Here is a 12,740-nt window from a genome sequence, read left to right on the forward strand (position 1 = left end):
TTTATAGTCTTTTATACTTTCTTTTTGCGTGTAACCGTGCAAATAAAGCTGGAGTACCTCCCACTATTCTCACAATTTTTTTCGCTTGGCTTTGTGTCTGTTTTTGAACAAAAGTTATACAAGTTAAAATTTTTATCTCTTTGTATCTTATTATTAATCCAAAAATTAAAATTCCATAAGTGAATTCATACGGGAGTCAAAATTTTTCATTGCACTACCTCCTACTACCTAACCCAGAACAAAATAACAATCAAAATGGATTTACTTTATTTACAATAAATGTTATTTTTTTAGCCTTCATTTTCAATCCAGTCATTTGAACCTTTCTAGAAATCCATCCTTCATCGCAGATTAGTTTAGAGATCTACTTGTGAGCTTCTGTCACACGAAATGTTCATTCCTCCACGTTTGTTAGGGACGTGAAATTTCTATGAAAATCTATGTTAGGTTTGGTAGATTAAGTTAGATACAGTTCGGATTAGGTTATGTTAGGCATGATGATTGGATAAGGTTAGGTTAGAAATGGTTAGGAATAATTAGGTAGGGCTAGGTTAGATTAGGAATGATTAGATAGTATTAGATTAGTTTTGGATAGATTAGTTTGAATTAGGAATAGTTAGGTTAGCTTCTGTAAGGAATGACTAGGTTGGAATAGGAATGGTTAGGTTAGATTAGGAATGATTAAGTTAAATTAGGAATGGGTAGGTTAAGTTAGGAATGATCAGGTTGGATTAGGTTAGGTTATTAATAATCTTTATTTTTTTAGCTCAACCAAAACTTTACACGGAAATAATAATTAATTGAAAGATGTAACTTGGTCAATTGATCACTAATACGTAAATGAGTTATCAATAATGATTAGATTAGATTAGGGTTGGTAGCGTCAGGGTTAAGATAGGTTAGGAATGGTTAGGTTAGGATAGAAATGGTTAGGGTAGAAATGTTCATTAACTTGTTTAAGACGATATTTTTTTTAATTAGGGGTATTCACAATGTTTGTTAAATGGTACTCGTGTTAACTCGAGTCGAGAAATATGCAGTAAGATTATGAACGCCTACGTTTTTTCTTAGCATGTTAAATGCTAATTTTTCCGCAATGCTGCGCGTGGCGATTGGTAGAACCAAAAATAAAGCTATAACAGTCCCTGAAAGCTTGTTGTTGTTTTTTGTGATTTTGTTTTGTGTTCAATGGTGAGATGCCAAAGGTTATTAAAAAAGCACAATCAACTCTTTCATTTCAAAATGCTATCATGTACTCGAAAAGTAATTACAAATGACACGCTTCGTGCTGACATATTTATACCTAACCTGCATCCTAACAGCTAAAAGCCTACTACTTTATAGGATAGGTGGATGTATGCACTATGAATAAGAGTATGAGTATAGGCCGGAAATTAATTGGTCTGATTTAATTTAAAAATAAAAATACATAACAATAACAAAACAGCTGTTAAATTCATAGCCACCATGTTTGTTACCAATGTCCTAACGGCTAACAATGTGACTAGACGGCTATTCGATTCGACTTAACACCTATCACTGGCCCAAACCTGTTAGATCGAGCAATGTTAACTTGCCGATTCTATTCGGTTTCTCGATCTAACACGACCTAACATGGTTAACAAGGTTAACACAAAGATCGTGAATAGCCCTAATGATGTAAATTCATTGGATGGGGGGTTAGAGTTTAACGTTGTTTATTAAATTCGTTAGATTTTGGTCCGATTCTAAATAACTTCTTTCAATTAATTAATCGTTTATGTAAGGTATTGGCTGAGATAAGAAAATCAGTGACAGGCCGAGAATCAAATAGATTACACGACATTTGAGAAATGGCAAAAAAGAGGGAAAATTCGAAAGGTTGAGTTGAGATGGGAAGTTAGTGTCCGAGCGGATCGAAGTCACGATAGCTCAAGTGATTGAGCAGCGACGTATTTAGCCGGTTGTGGGTTCGAATCCCGCTCGTGACACTGACTTTTTTGTCTCAACTAATACCTTACATAAAAGATTAATTAATTCAAAGTTGTTTATTACTTTGTGCCAGTGAATACAGATTTCCAATTGTATTTTTTATGATGCCAAAGAAGATAGTCCAGTGGACTCAAGTGTAAACTAAATAGAAAAGCAAATTTAGGCTAGGTAGGGTTATGTCCCGGGTAAGTTTAGTTAGATTATGTTAGACTTGTTAAATTAAACTTTGTTTTGGAGGTAAAATTTTCATTGTCTTTTTCACGACTTGCCGCATGATGGTCGTTTTTTAATTGTGCATACAAACTTTAGAACATGCGAAATTCCTATTATTTGACCAACAAAGTGATTAGGGTCCACGTTGGCACCAGGTTGAATTGACTTAAAATTCTCGTATATTTAAATATTAGAATAAAACCGAAGACTGAAAATGGCGAGAAGAAGGCTAACGGCCAAATTGCTGTTTCGTTGCCAATGCAGTCCTCGCAGGTAAATCTCACAACAGGCTAGAATCCTTTGAATTATAAAAATATTCATCAACGCCTTGGTCTACGTTCCCTTTCAAAACACAGTTTAATGGTACATGGGTTCTTAAAGAGGCGTAACAGCCGGGGGAATTGGTACAAACCCGTACACGCGCGATATGCCGAACCGCGGAAGTTAGAAAGTCTAACCCGTTTAATTCTAGTCAGCCTGGTTTACACCGGACCTGTATATATTTTCTTTTATATGAGAACTTATGACCACCTTATATCACAGACTCCTATGATTCTATTCTGTTCCTTTTGCTTTCTCTGGGCCATTTATGTCTGAACTTCCTCCACTGTCTTTAAAAGTTTTCCCGATTTTCAAAGGGGGAATGTTAATATATTGATACTGGATCAGTCCAAAACATCAGGAAATATTTCTGTCTTTAAGTTTCTTCTTGAAAAAACGCCAGTAGTTGGGTAAAATAAATATTATTTAAGGTCAGCCTGTTATGTCAGGGATGACTACGCGTTCTCGTCTCATAGTGGGCCAGGCGGATCCTCAAGCTACTCAAGCCCACACGTTCGTACATATCGTAAAGGTTGCCATTCACGATCGCTCCAAGCAGTCCAAACGGAGCGACGCCGTTCCAAAAACCACGTCAATGGCAAAACTGAACTGGCGTGCCTGGCTGTGCCGAATATTCGACCGGTCCAAATTCCATCGCGGCGCTCCAAATATCTACGGGAATGGGAAAATCTGGCGTGAACGGTGGAATATTGGAGCGCTGGCTTGGTCGTGAATGGTGTAACCCGCGTTTTTTTGGCGCAGTCTCAGTCTTTCTGTCACTGGGCAAACATCTCCGTCGTACAATCTCAAAAAGTCAAAAACGTTTACTCTTTATTGGTAATGACATCCAGTCGAGATTTTATTGTTGAGGTGATTGAATTGTATGAAAGTTTACCATGTTTATGGAAAGTGGTGGACAATGATTACCACGATAGAAATAAAAGAAATTCGATCCTCAACCAGTTGGTCGACGTTTTCAAAACAAATGATACAAATGCAACGAGAGATGACTGTCCTTTGTTTTCTAATCAAGGGGGTAACAAGCTGGAGTAAATATAAATAAGACAATATTTTTTTTTTTGTAAGGTTTTGGTTGAAATGAAAAAGATAGTGTCACGAGGGGATTTGAATCCACGACATTCGGCTTAATACGGCGCTGCGCTAACCACTTGAGCTATCGTGACCTCGATCCACTCGGACACCAACTCCCCATCTCAACCTACAATCTTTCGAATTTTCTCTATTTTTGCCATTTTTTGGTGTCGGAGAGGATCGAAGTCACGATAGCTCAAGTGGTAGAGCAGCGGTGTATTTATCCGAAGGCCATGGATCCAGAACCCGCTCGTGGCACTAGCTTTTTCATTTCAACCAAAAACTTACAAAAAATATTAATTAATAGAAAGAAGTAATTTGGTCAATAGAACACTAAATATAATGGATAAATAAGAAGTTTCATCCATCCTTAAATAGTTCCTCCAATCAGCGGGTTCAAGCGAAAGATCTTTCATCAAATTGATGTGGGTATTATGGCTTCTGTTCAGGAGCCACTTCTTACACCATTTCCTTTTCGATTTTTTGCTTTCAATATATAAATAAACAGAAGCGTAGCACAAGAGACCGTCATCCATTTTGAGAAGGTAATTCACTAGTTGACGTTCGGAGCGACTGGTTATGGAGCGGTCGTGAATGACCCCTCAAATTTCAGGCACTCCAAATGGAGCTGTACGGCTTGGCGCGGTTCCATTTGGAGCGATCGTGAATGGCCACCTTAAGACGGGGTCCGAGTGTGCGAATGTCGCTGAATTTGTCCCGCATGTCACTCACTTGAGCGCAAATTACGCCCCTCCAAGTATCGAAGACGTGTCAGGCAGCTGAAATATTTATAATTACATCTTCGATGAAAACCTGCGGAAGGATGGCCCCGCAGGGTATTTTTTTAGTAGAACATCGATCCAGTTTCCGTTACCTAGTTACAAGATATCACATTCTAAACATCAATTTATCCAGGCAACTGTCAGATTTGATTTTCCACACTTGTTCGTATATTTTCCAGCACGGTCTAGTGGGCCCGAATCTCGGCTCACGTTCTGATTCTTTGATCATTTAAATTGATACATACCTATTTCATGATTGATATTTTCCCCCATGAAAATTGGTCTTGGTCCGATCAATCAAAAAACCCAATCCGGAGGTTTTCCTACTAGACTGTCAAATGATCAAATTAGACTCTGCCTGAAATGGCTATTAAATTATAAAACTAAAACTTCTAGCACTTCAAGGTTCTTTATGCGGTTTTAACGTAATAAACATTTTCAATTTATTTTAAACATAAGGGATCATTTGCATACAAACTCAGCATTTAGGGCTGAAGCGACATGTTGAAGAGTGAATATTCCAAGATTGGGAGTTCAGATTGGCCCCAAAAAATGAAATATAGCCAACACACTGGCAGAGACAGTGGAACAACACACTGCATCCGTCCTAACAAAATGTATACCACATTAAAACAAAAATATATATAGAATATTTAAAACATGGAGATATTCATAACTCATAATTATAAAAGAACCTTACCCTCTAGACGTGAAGAGCCATGGTGGAGATTGAAGATTCCAAGATGGAGAGTCAGATTGGCGCCAAACAATTCAACGTTACCAACACATTGGCAGAACAACTTTAGTGGCCACACTGCCACTTAATTCACGGGATTTCCCGCTAACCTCGAACAAAATTCAGCCCACATTAAAACAAAATGGTGTTGGGATAGTTTGTATAAAATATATAAAACACGAATATATATATAAATAAAAATAATTACAAAAGAAACTTACCCATGGAGTGAAGAGCCAGTTGGAGATTGAACATTCCAAGAAGGAGATTTTCGCTTGGCGCCATAAAAATCCGGTGTTGCCAACAACACGGGCGGAATCACTCTTCGAACAACACTGAACCCTAAACTGACGGGATTTCCCATCTAACCTTTAACAAAATCCAGCCACATAAAAAAATAAAATGAGTTCTGATGATTTCTATAGAATAGTTAGTCCATTAAAAACCATTTGCCATTTGGCAATGAAGATTCCATGATGGAGATTTTTAGATTGGCGCCAAAAAATGCAATGTTGCACACACCAACCCGGAACCTAGGAACAGGAGGGGATAAAAACTATTGAATACGTTTTTTTTAAATTATCTGGTCTGACACCCTCTTCTGAGAAGGAGTGCACTGACGACGGAAAGAGTCCTCCTGAGGAGCTATTATCGTCTACCTAGAACTAAACTTCCTAGCCGAGGTCTAATTGAGACAAAGAGCCGGTGGAAAAAAAGGTACGCGGTAATTTCCTTTTTTCTGTCAAAAGGAATTTCCTTCCTGGCCGGTCAGTTTTCAGGATTGTCCTTCCCTTTGCTTTTGTCTCGTATACTGCCTGTTAATTGAAACCACATTTTTCAAAGTTCAGAATGTTAATTACATGAAGAACTTACCTCGAGGAGCTGAAGAGAGCCATGGTGGAGATTTAAGATTCCAAGATTGACATTTTAGTTTGGCGCCAAGCAAATCAGTGTTGCCAACACACCAAACAAAGAGGCATGGGACTTATTTTTAATATTCGATTGTAAATAGAACGAGTCTCGGGTGTAAAACATTAATTACTACAGAACAATTAGATTTTCTTACACCTAAAAAGAGGCTGGGTGGGTTGACAACTTCTGAAACGCCTCTGGGCCGTGTCGGATGGATTACCGCGCGTTACATCCAGAATTGCTTTTTCCGACGTACAGAGAATTCATTATAGCGTCTCGTTGTCCTACTGGCACTGCTTTCCGCAGAAGATACGGAGATATTTTGAGCGTGTGGCCTGTCAGGCGCGTTAAGCTTCACGGCATCTTCAGTGTTGAGTTTCTTAAAAATTTTGTGCGTCTGATGGACCAAAATGATCAGAAACAACTTCATCACCCCTCAGACCCCCAAAGTAAAAATGTGACAATACATGTTTAACCTGAAGATAATAATAAAAACGGCTTTGCAACTTGAGCTCAAGATGTTGCTTTAATATAAAAAAAGTAAAGAAACTTACTCTTTCTCTATTTTAAGAAACGGTCTTTCCAAATTAATCGCCCCCCCCAAAAAAAAAAAAATAAATAAATAAAACGCCGACCCAGTGAGATTAATTGATAGTTTTCCGAGATTTTCTCCCATGGTTAGTAGAGAAAAGTCAATCAAAACATGGTCTCGACTATGATTCGACATGGGGGTCGAGATTTGTCACGGGACCGCCCATTCTGACCTGGTTCGCTTCCTCTATCCACCTTGCTCAACGGCGAAGGACCAGTGTTACCAGGTCTAAAAAAAATTCCCCCCAAATACTTCCAAATTTCCCTATCGTCTAAAAAAATTTACTTGTACCTAGTCCCTAATCTGTAAGGCCGCTATGGTATTAACTGTGATAACATTAGATTATGATGCATTACTAGACATTTGCGCTTATAAATACATTCCCAGAAAACAATATGTAATACATCTAGATAACGACATAGTAATACATACATAGATAAGAAAGGCCGTTTCTGGGCCCCCTCTCCCCCTTACACTTTCTACCCCAATCTACACCACGCCTCATTTTCTTGGGTCTGGCGGCGAACTCACCTCCGCCTTAAATCACCTTACAGTTTTCACGTCCATCTCCGCCTTATCCTCCCTTCATATTAGCCCATCTTACACATAGACTTCTAGTTGCTCTAACCTAATCATGACGTCACCATTTTACGTCATTAATCATTACTACTTAAAATAGTAGGTCAATAAAATGTTAGGTGAAATACAAATAAAACAAATACTTTAAACAATTTTTATTATAGTAAGTTACCTTGACTTTCTACGTAAAAAACTTTATACATTGCCAACTTTAACTATTTTGTTCTAAGTTATCAGGAAACCCCTCGAGTTAAGGGCTAGGTGTTTTATCTTACCTTAACGTTTCATCCCGTGTGTTGGCAACAATGATTTTTTTTTGGTGCCCAATCTAAATTGTCCATCTTGGAACCTTCTCTTAAATATTGGGTTGTCCGGAAAATAATGCAGGATTTTGGTATTAAACAAAAAAAAAGAAACTAGTTACTTTAAAGCAATGTTCTTTAATCAAAATAATTTCCCATACTCTCAATACATTTCTCCCAACGTGTTGGTAACTTATTAATTCCGTCTGAGTAGAATTCAGAATTTTTAGAATTGATAAAGTCAATAAATGCATTTTCCAGTTCCGTTTGATTTTTGAATATTATGTGTTGTAAGTAGTGGTCCAGGTGTCTAAAAAAATGGTAGTCAGTAGGCGAGAGGTCCGGAGAGTAGGGTGGGTGAGGCAAAGTTTCATAGCCAAGCTCCAATAATTTTTGTGACGTTACACGTGACACATGTGGTCGAGCGTTGTCATGCAACAAAATGGGCCCTTTCCGATTGACCAAAGAGGGCTTCATTACTGCCAATTTCTGATGCATGGTATTAATTTGGTTACAGTATGATTCAGCATTGATGGTTTCGCCAGGATTTAAGAAGCTGTAGTGTATTAAACCAAATGAAGCCCACCATACCGTAACCATTACCTTTTTTTGATGAGTTGGGGGCTTTGGAGCTTCTCCTTTGTCGAGCCACTGTCCAGAACGTCTAGTGTTATCGTAGAGAATCCACTTTTCGTCACATGTAACAATTCTGGCCAGAAATGGGTCATTTTTGTTTCGACAAAGAAGTGATGCACAAACATCAAAGCGCTGATTTTTTGGCGATCGTTTAATGAGTGTGGAACCCAATTTTCGAGTTTTTTCACTTTTCCAATCGCCTTGAGGTGGTCAGCGACGGTCGTTTTACTGACTTTGAGTTGCTCTGCAAGTTCTCGAACAGTTGTTTTGGGGTTTTCTTCCACCACTGATCGCAGAACATCATCATTAAGAGAGGAAGGCCTTCCACGACCTTCTTCATCTTCAAGGCTGAAATCTCCCTCCCGAAATTTTTTAAACCACCTTTGCACAGTGCACTCATTAACACAACCCTCGCCCCAGACTTGGTTAATGTTTCTAGCCGTTTGGGCTCCGCTTCGGCCGAGTTTAAACTCGTAAAAGAAAATCGTACGAAATTCTCGCTTTGACATTATAAGGATGACTAATTATTTCCAAGTAGCGGAATGCTACAGAGGTAAACAAACAATATCATTTGGAAGAGGATTAATAAGTGTTGACATTCATACAAATGAGTAATCCTGTAAACGTAAACAGAATATTTTATATAGATTTTTTTTAATGAAAACTTAAAATCCTGCATTATTTTCCGGACAACCCGATATAAGTAAAAATGAATTTTTTAAGAGTGCAAACAATACCACTGGTTCTTTGCTAAGGAGTTTTTCCTTATTAAAATCATTTTTTTTAATAAACCAAGTATTTGATTTTATTTTTACTTTCTTCTGCTGTTGCTTAATTCAGTTAGAAAAATAGGGAAAACTCCCTACCTGTGGCAACACTGCTCTGCCTTATTAAATTCTCTGTATTAACCGAATTTGGTTATTGCTGCCTTTGTTTTATTTTATCGTCTGCTGTTGCTTCACGACTCGATCAGTAAAAAGGAAAAAATTCTCCACCCGTAGTAACAATGACAGATGCTAAAGTAGAAAAACAGTGTTGAGAGCAGTGTTGCCGTGGGTAGGGAATTTTTTCCTTTTTTTTCTGGCCGAGTTTTTGATTTTTGTTTCATATTATCTTCTGTTGCTTCACGGCTGGGTAAGAATATGGAAAAATCCTTATCCTTTGAAAAAAAAACTGTTAAAATCTGGACCAAATTCTGTTGATTCACGGCTGGGAAAGAATATGGAAAAATCCTTACCCTTTGAAAAAAACTGTTAAAATCTGGACCTCTTTTCTTCGATCATAATTCATAACGTGTGGTGATTAGTGACCGTTAGTCGATGATTATTCGGAAATAGTGAGATGCGGTCTGGTGTGATGTAGGTTTCAGAAAAACATCTTCTTTATAGTGCCAACGTTTCGATCTTTATTGAGATCATCTTCAGGGCCTGGGATTTACAAACATTGTTTACATTTAACAAATACATTTAGGATGTGGAAAAGTGAATTTATACAATGCAAAATGTGTGGTGATTAGTGACCGTTAATAGATATTTATTTAGAAATCGTGAGATGCGGTCTGGTGTGATGTAGGTTTCAGAAAACATTTTCTTTATCGTGCCAACGTTTCGATCTTTATTGAGATCATCTTCAGGGCTCAAAGTGTTTTTTCTGCGTAATTGTGCCATTCTTGTGTTGAGAGTGCCAACACGACACACAAGAATGGCACAATTACGCAGAAAAAACACTTTGAACCCTGAAGATGATCTTAATAAAGATCGAAACGTTGGCACGATAAAGAAAATGTTTTCTGAAACCTACGTCACACCAGACCGCATCTCACGGTTTCCAAAAAATAATTCATAACAAATGCCCAGGGAATTATGCAATTAGTTTCTATCTTGGATCGACGTCCTGACTGACTTTGGTCAAATAGGTTGAAATATTCGATACTAATTTCGAAGTACTACCGGGTACTACGCGATATTACTCCCTTTCATGTCACGTTCATTACACAAGTACTAATTCCAAAAAACGTCTCGTCTCAAAACTCCCCGGGCCATCTCTATGTTGTAAATCGGCGTCCATAAGACACAGAAAGTCGTGCATCAGTTAAAAAAAAAGTCCCAAAGGAAAGCTGAACCGATTTTTTAAACTTGTTCGACTTATGTCGGATTTAACGGTAATGTTAAGGCAATCCATTGTGCACTTCTCAACCTGTTCTTGAAAAATGGTAATCTGTGCATTAGTAGTCAAGTCCTGCAAGGGACAAAACTGTACTGCAAGCAGTATCTGAAGCAGAACTCGTTTTTAAAATAAATCCAGTCCGACAACAATGGCCTGAGCGGAGAATATTCAAATACTGGATCGTCTCAGCTTCAAAACCGATATTTATCTGGACTCTCCTCGTTGGAATAATTAGAAATGCTTATCTCATTAAATAACACCGAGGTTGGAATTTGCTAACTATCTTTCCTAACCTGGTATAGTCGTAGGAAGATTAGCGAAATATAATTAGAATCTTTGCTCAGAAATTTATAAATTTTCTACAATTTAAAAATATTTGGAGTTGGTCTCGTTGTAGATTATCTCGAAGTGGATAGTGCTCGTCTCAGGTTTTAAATGATACACTCACAAAATAAATCCGTGCCTTTATAATTTTGAATTCCGTCACGTACCAAAGAAACGATAACAAAAATCAAACAAGGGATAGAGTGAAAAAACAGCATCAACTGTTTTTACATCTTAATATATCTAAATATTTTTTTCATAGTTTTTATTTACGTTGGAAAAACGTTTTAACTCAGAACTCTACATTTAAATGAACCAAAATTAACAGTCCAACTTCTCATTTGATTCTGACCAATGTTACCTACAGTGTTGCCCAAAAACAAAAAACAAAACATTTCATTAACAACATTTTTATTTTTCATTAACTTTTACGGAAATTGAATTAAATGTCCAAAGGAATGCCAAATATTTGCCAACTACATGTTTGTCTTGTTCGATTTTTCTTAGGAGCAGGTTCCTGTATCTTTGAGACGTTCTTTCGAGGCCGTCCCGCCAATTAAAACATCCCTTACTCACTTTCGGGGCCAATTTCTTGTTTATAAGATACAGATCGCTGCTACCTGGAAGCCGGTTCTTCCTCATCTCGTTATGCATCGGCTTCTACGCATGCTGACGAACGGCAGATTCTCTTTTTCACTTTCCCTCTTGTCCAAGTCTCTTATTTTCAACTGTCTGTAAAAAAAACACTCATCATCACAATTTCAGTGAGGTAGGTCAATGACCAGATCATGATAAAGTTCACGTAGGTCAAAGCATCGAGCTACTTCACTTCGCAGTCGCGTTTGACTGGTTGTTTCTACTTGAAAAACTCTTACAAGGTACATTGCGGATTTCCAACTATCCCTTACTTTAAAAAGCTCTTTAAGATTATTTCAAAATATTTGTATAATCATCAAACACGGATTAATTCGGAGTGCAAATAAACTCCTAGATTTGTATTTGTTATGTACGTATTTGTTTTCATTGAATATTTCAAGGATTAGACTTTTTGATTGATTTTTATTCTATTGCTTTCTTTTTATTTTTCAATGCAATATGGTAGAAGCACTCAACTCAGACGTACTGAACTGAACTTGCCGGAATCAGTGTTGTCCACAGTGTTGCCAAAACAAGAGAAAGATGGAAAAACAGCATCATTTTTTTTTAATCAAAATCGTTCGTATAGTTACTATTTACATTGGAAAAACACTTTAACGCACAACTGACTTAGATGGATTGAACTGACCAACTCCGCTTCCCTAATCAGTGTTGCCAAAACAAGAGAAAAATGGAAAAACAGCAGATTCACTGAACTGAACAACGCCATTTACCAGAATCAGTGTTGCCCGCAGTGTTGCCAAATCAAAGACAAGAGGAAAAACAGACACTTTTAACTGAACAGCCCACTTGAGAGAATCAGTATTGCCCAACAAAGGGAAATAGGGAAAAATGTTCAGACAGCTGAACTGTACGATTTCACTTGTGAGAATCAGAGTTGCCCGCAGTGTTCCCAAAAGGGAGAGCCGGAAAATACAGCAGACACACTGAAATGATCAACTCTACTTGCCATAATCAGTGTTGCTCACAGTATTACTCGCTGTGTTGCCCACAGTTTTGCCAAAACAACGGATAGGGGGAAAAACAGGGAGAAATGTAATTTTACAGATCTAAGTATAATTTTGGAGTTCTAAAAGATACGTACGTATTTGTTTACATTTTAATCACAATTAATAAACAAGGTATTAAACATCTTCTATATCGTAATACACATGTAATTTTTTTTTTAGTTTTTAGAATTTAAAACGCCATATTAAAGCAGGTGAGCTCAAGCTTTTAAATTATTTTCAACTTCCTCAATCTCGTCAAATTTTTATCTACCGCGTATCCCTTTTTAAGCCTTGGAACCTGACTGTCGAGGAAAATAACGAATAAAGAATTTATACTGATGTGTTGACGTTGGACCGGTTTGCTTCGAGAATTCTTGCCCTACCATTTATCATCATTAAGGTTTAAGACTGCAAAAGAAAAGGAAGAAGTTTTGTAAGTCCACCCAGTTACGTACTGTGATAGCCCAG

General features: G+C 37.5%; 1 protein-coding gene and 1 long non-coding RNA gene across 4 annotated transcripts in view; one reads left to right on the top strand and one right to left on the bottom strand.

Moving 5' to 3' along the window:
* Positions 1 to 12,740, top strand: part of LOC106664108 — a 126,639-nt gene that overhangs the window by 101,981 nt on the left and 11,918 nt on the right. The window lies entirely within an intron of this gene.
* Positions 4,512 to 6,382, bottom strand: LOC112126621. The gene is made up of 3 exons (XR_002910101.1): positions 5,337 to 6,382; positions 5,080 to 5,220; positions 4,512 to 4,986 (listed from the first exon to the last, which is right to left on the bottom strand). It is a non-coding gene; the product is annotated as an uncharacterized LOC112126621 (long non-coding RNA).

This window comes from Cimex lectularius, unplaced genomic scaffold, assembly GCF_000648675.2.
Source record: "Cimex lectularius strain Harlan isolate CLEC.00 unplaced genomic scaffold, Clec_2.1 scaffold82, whole genome shotgun sequence".
Classification (NCBI taxonomy): domain Eukaryota; kingdom Metazoa; phylum Arthropoda; class Insecta; order Hemiptera; family Cimicidae; genus Cimex; species Cimex lectularius.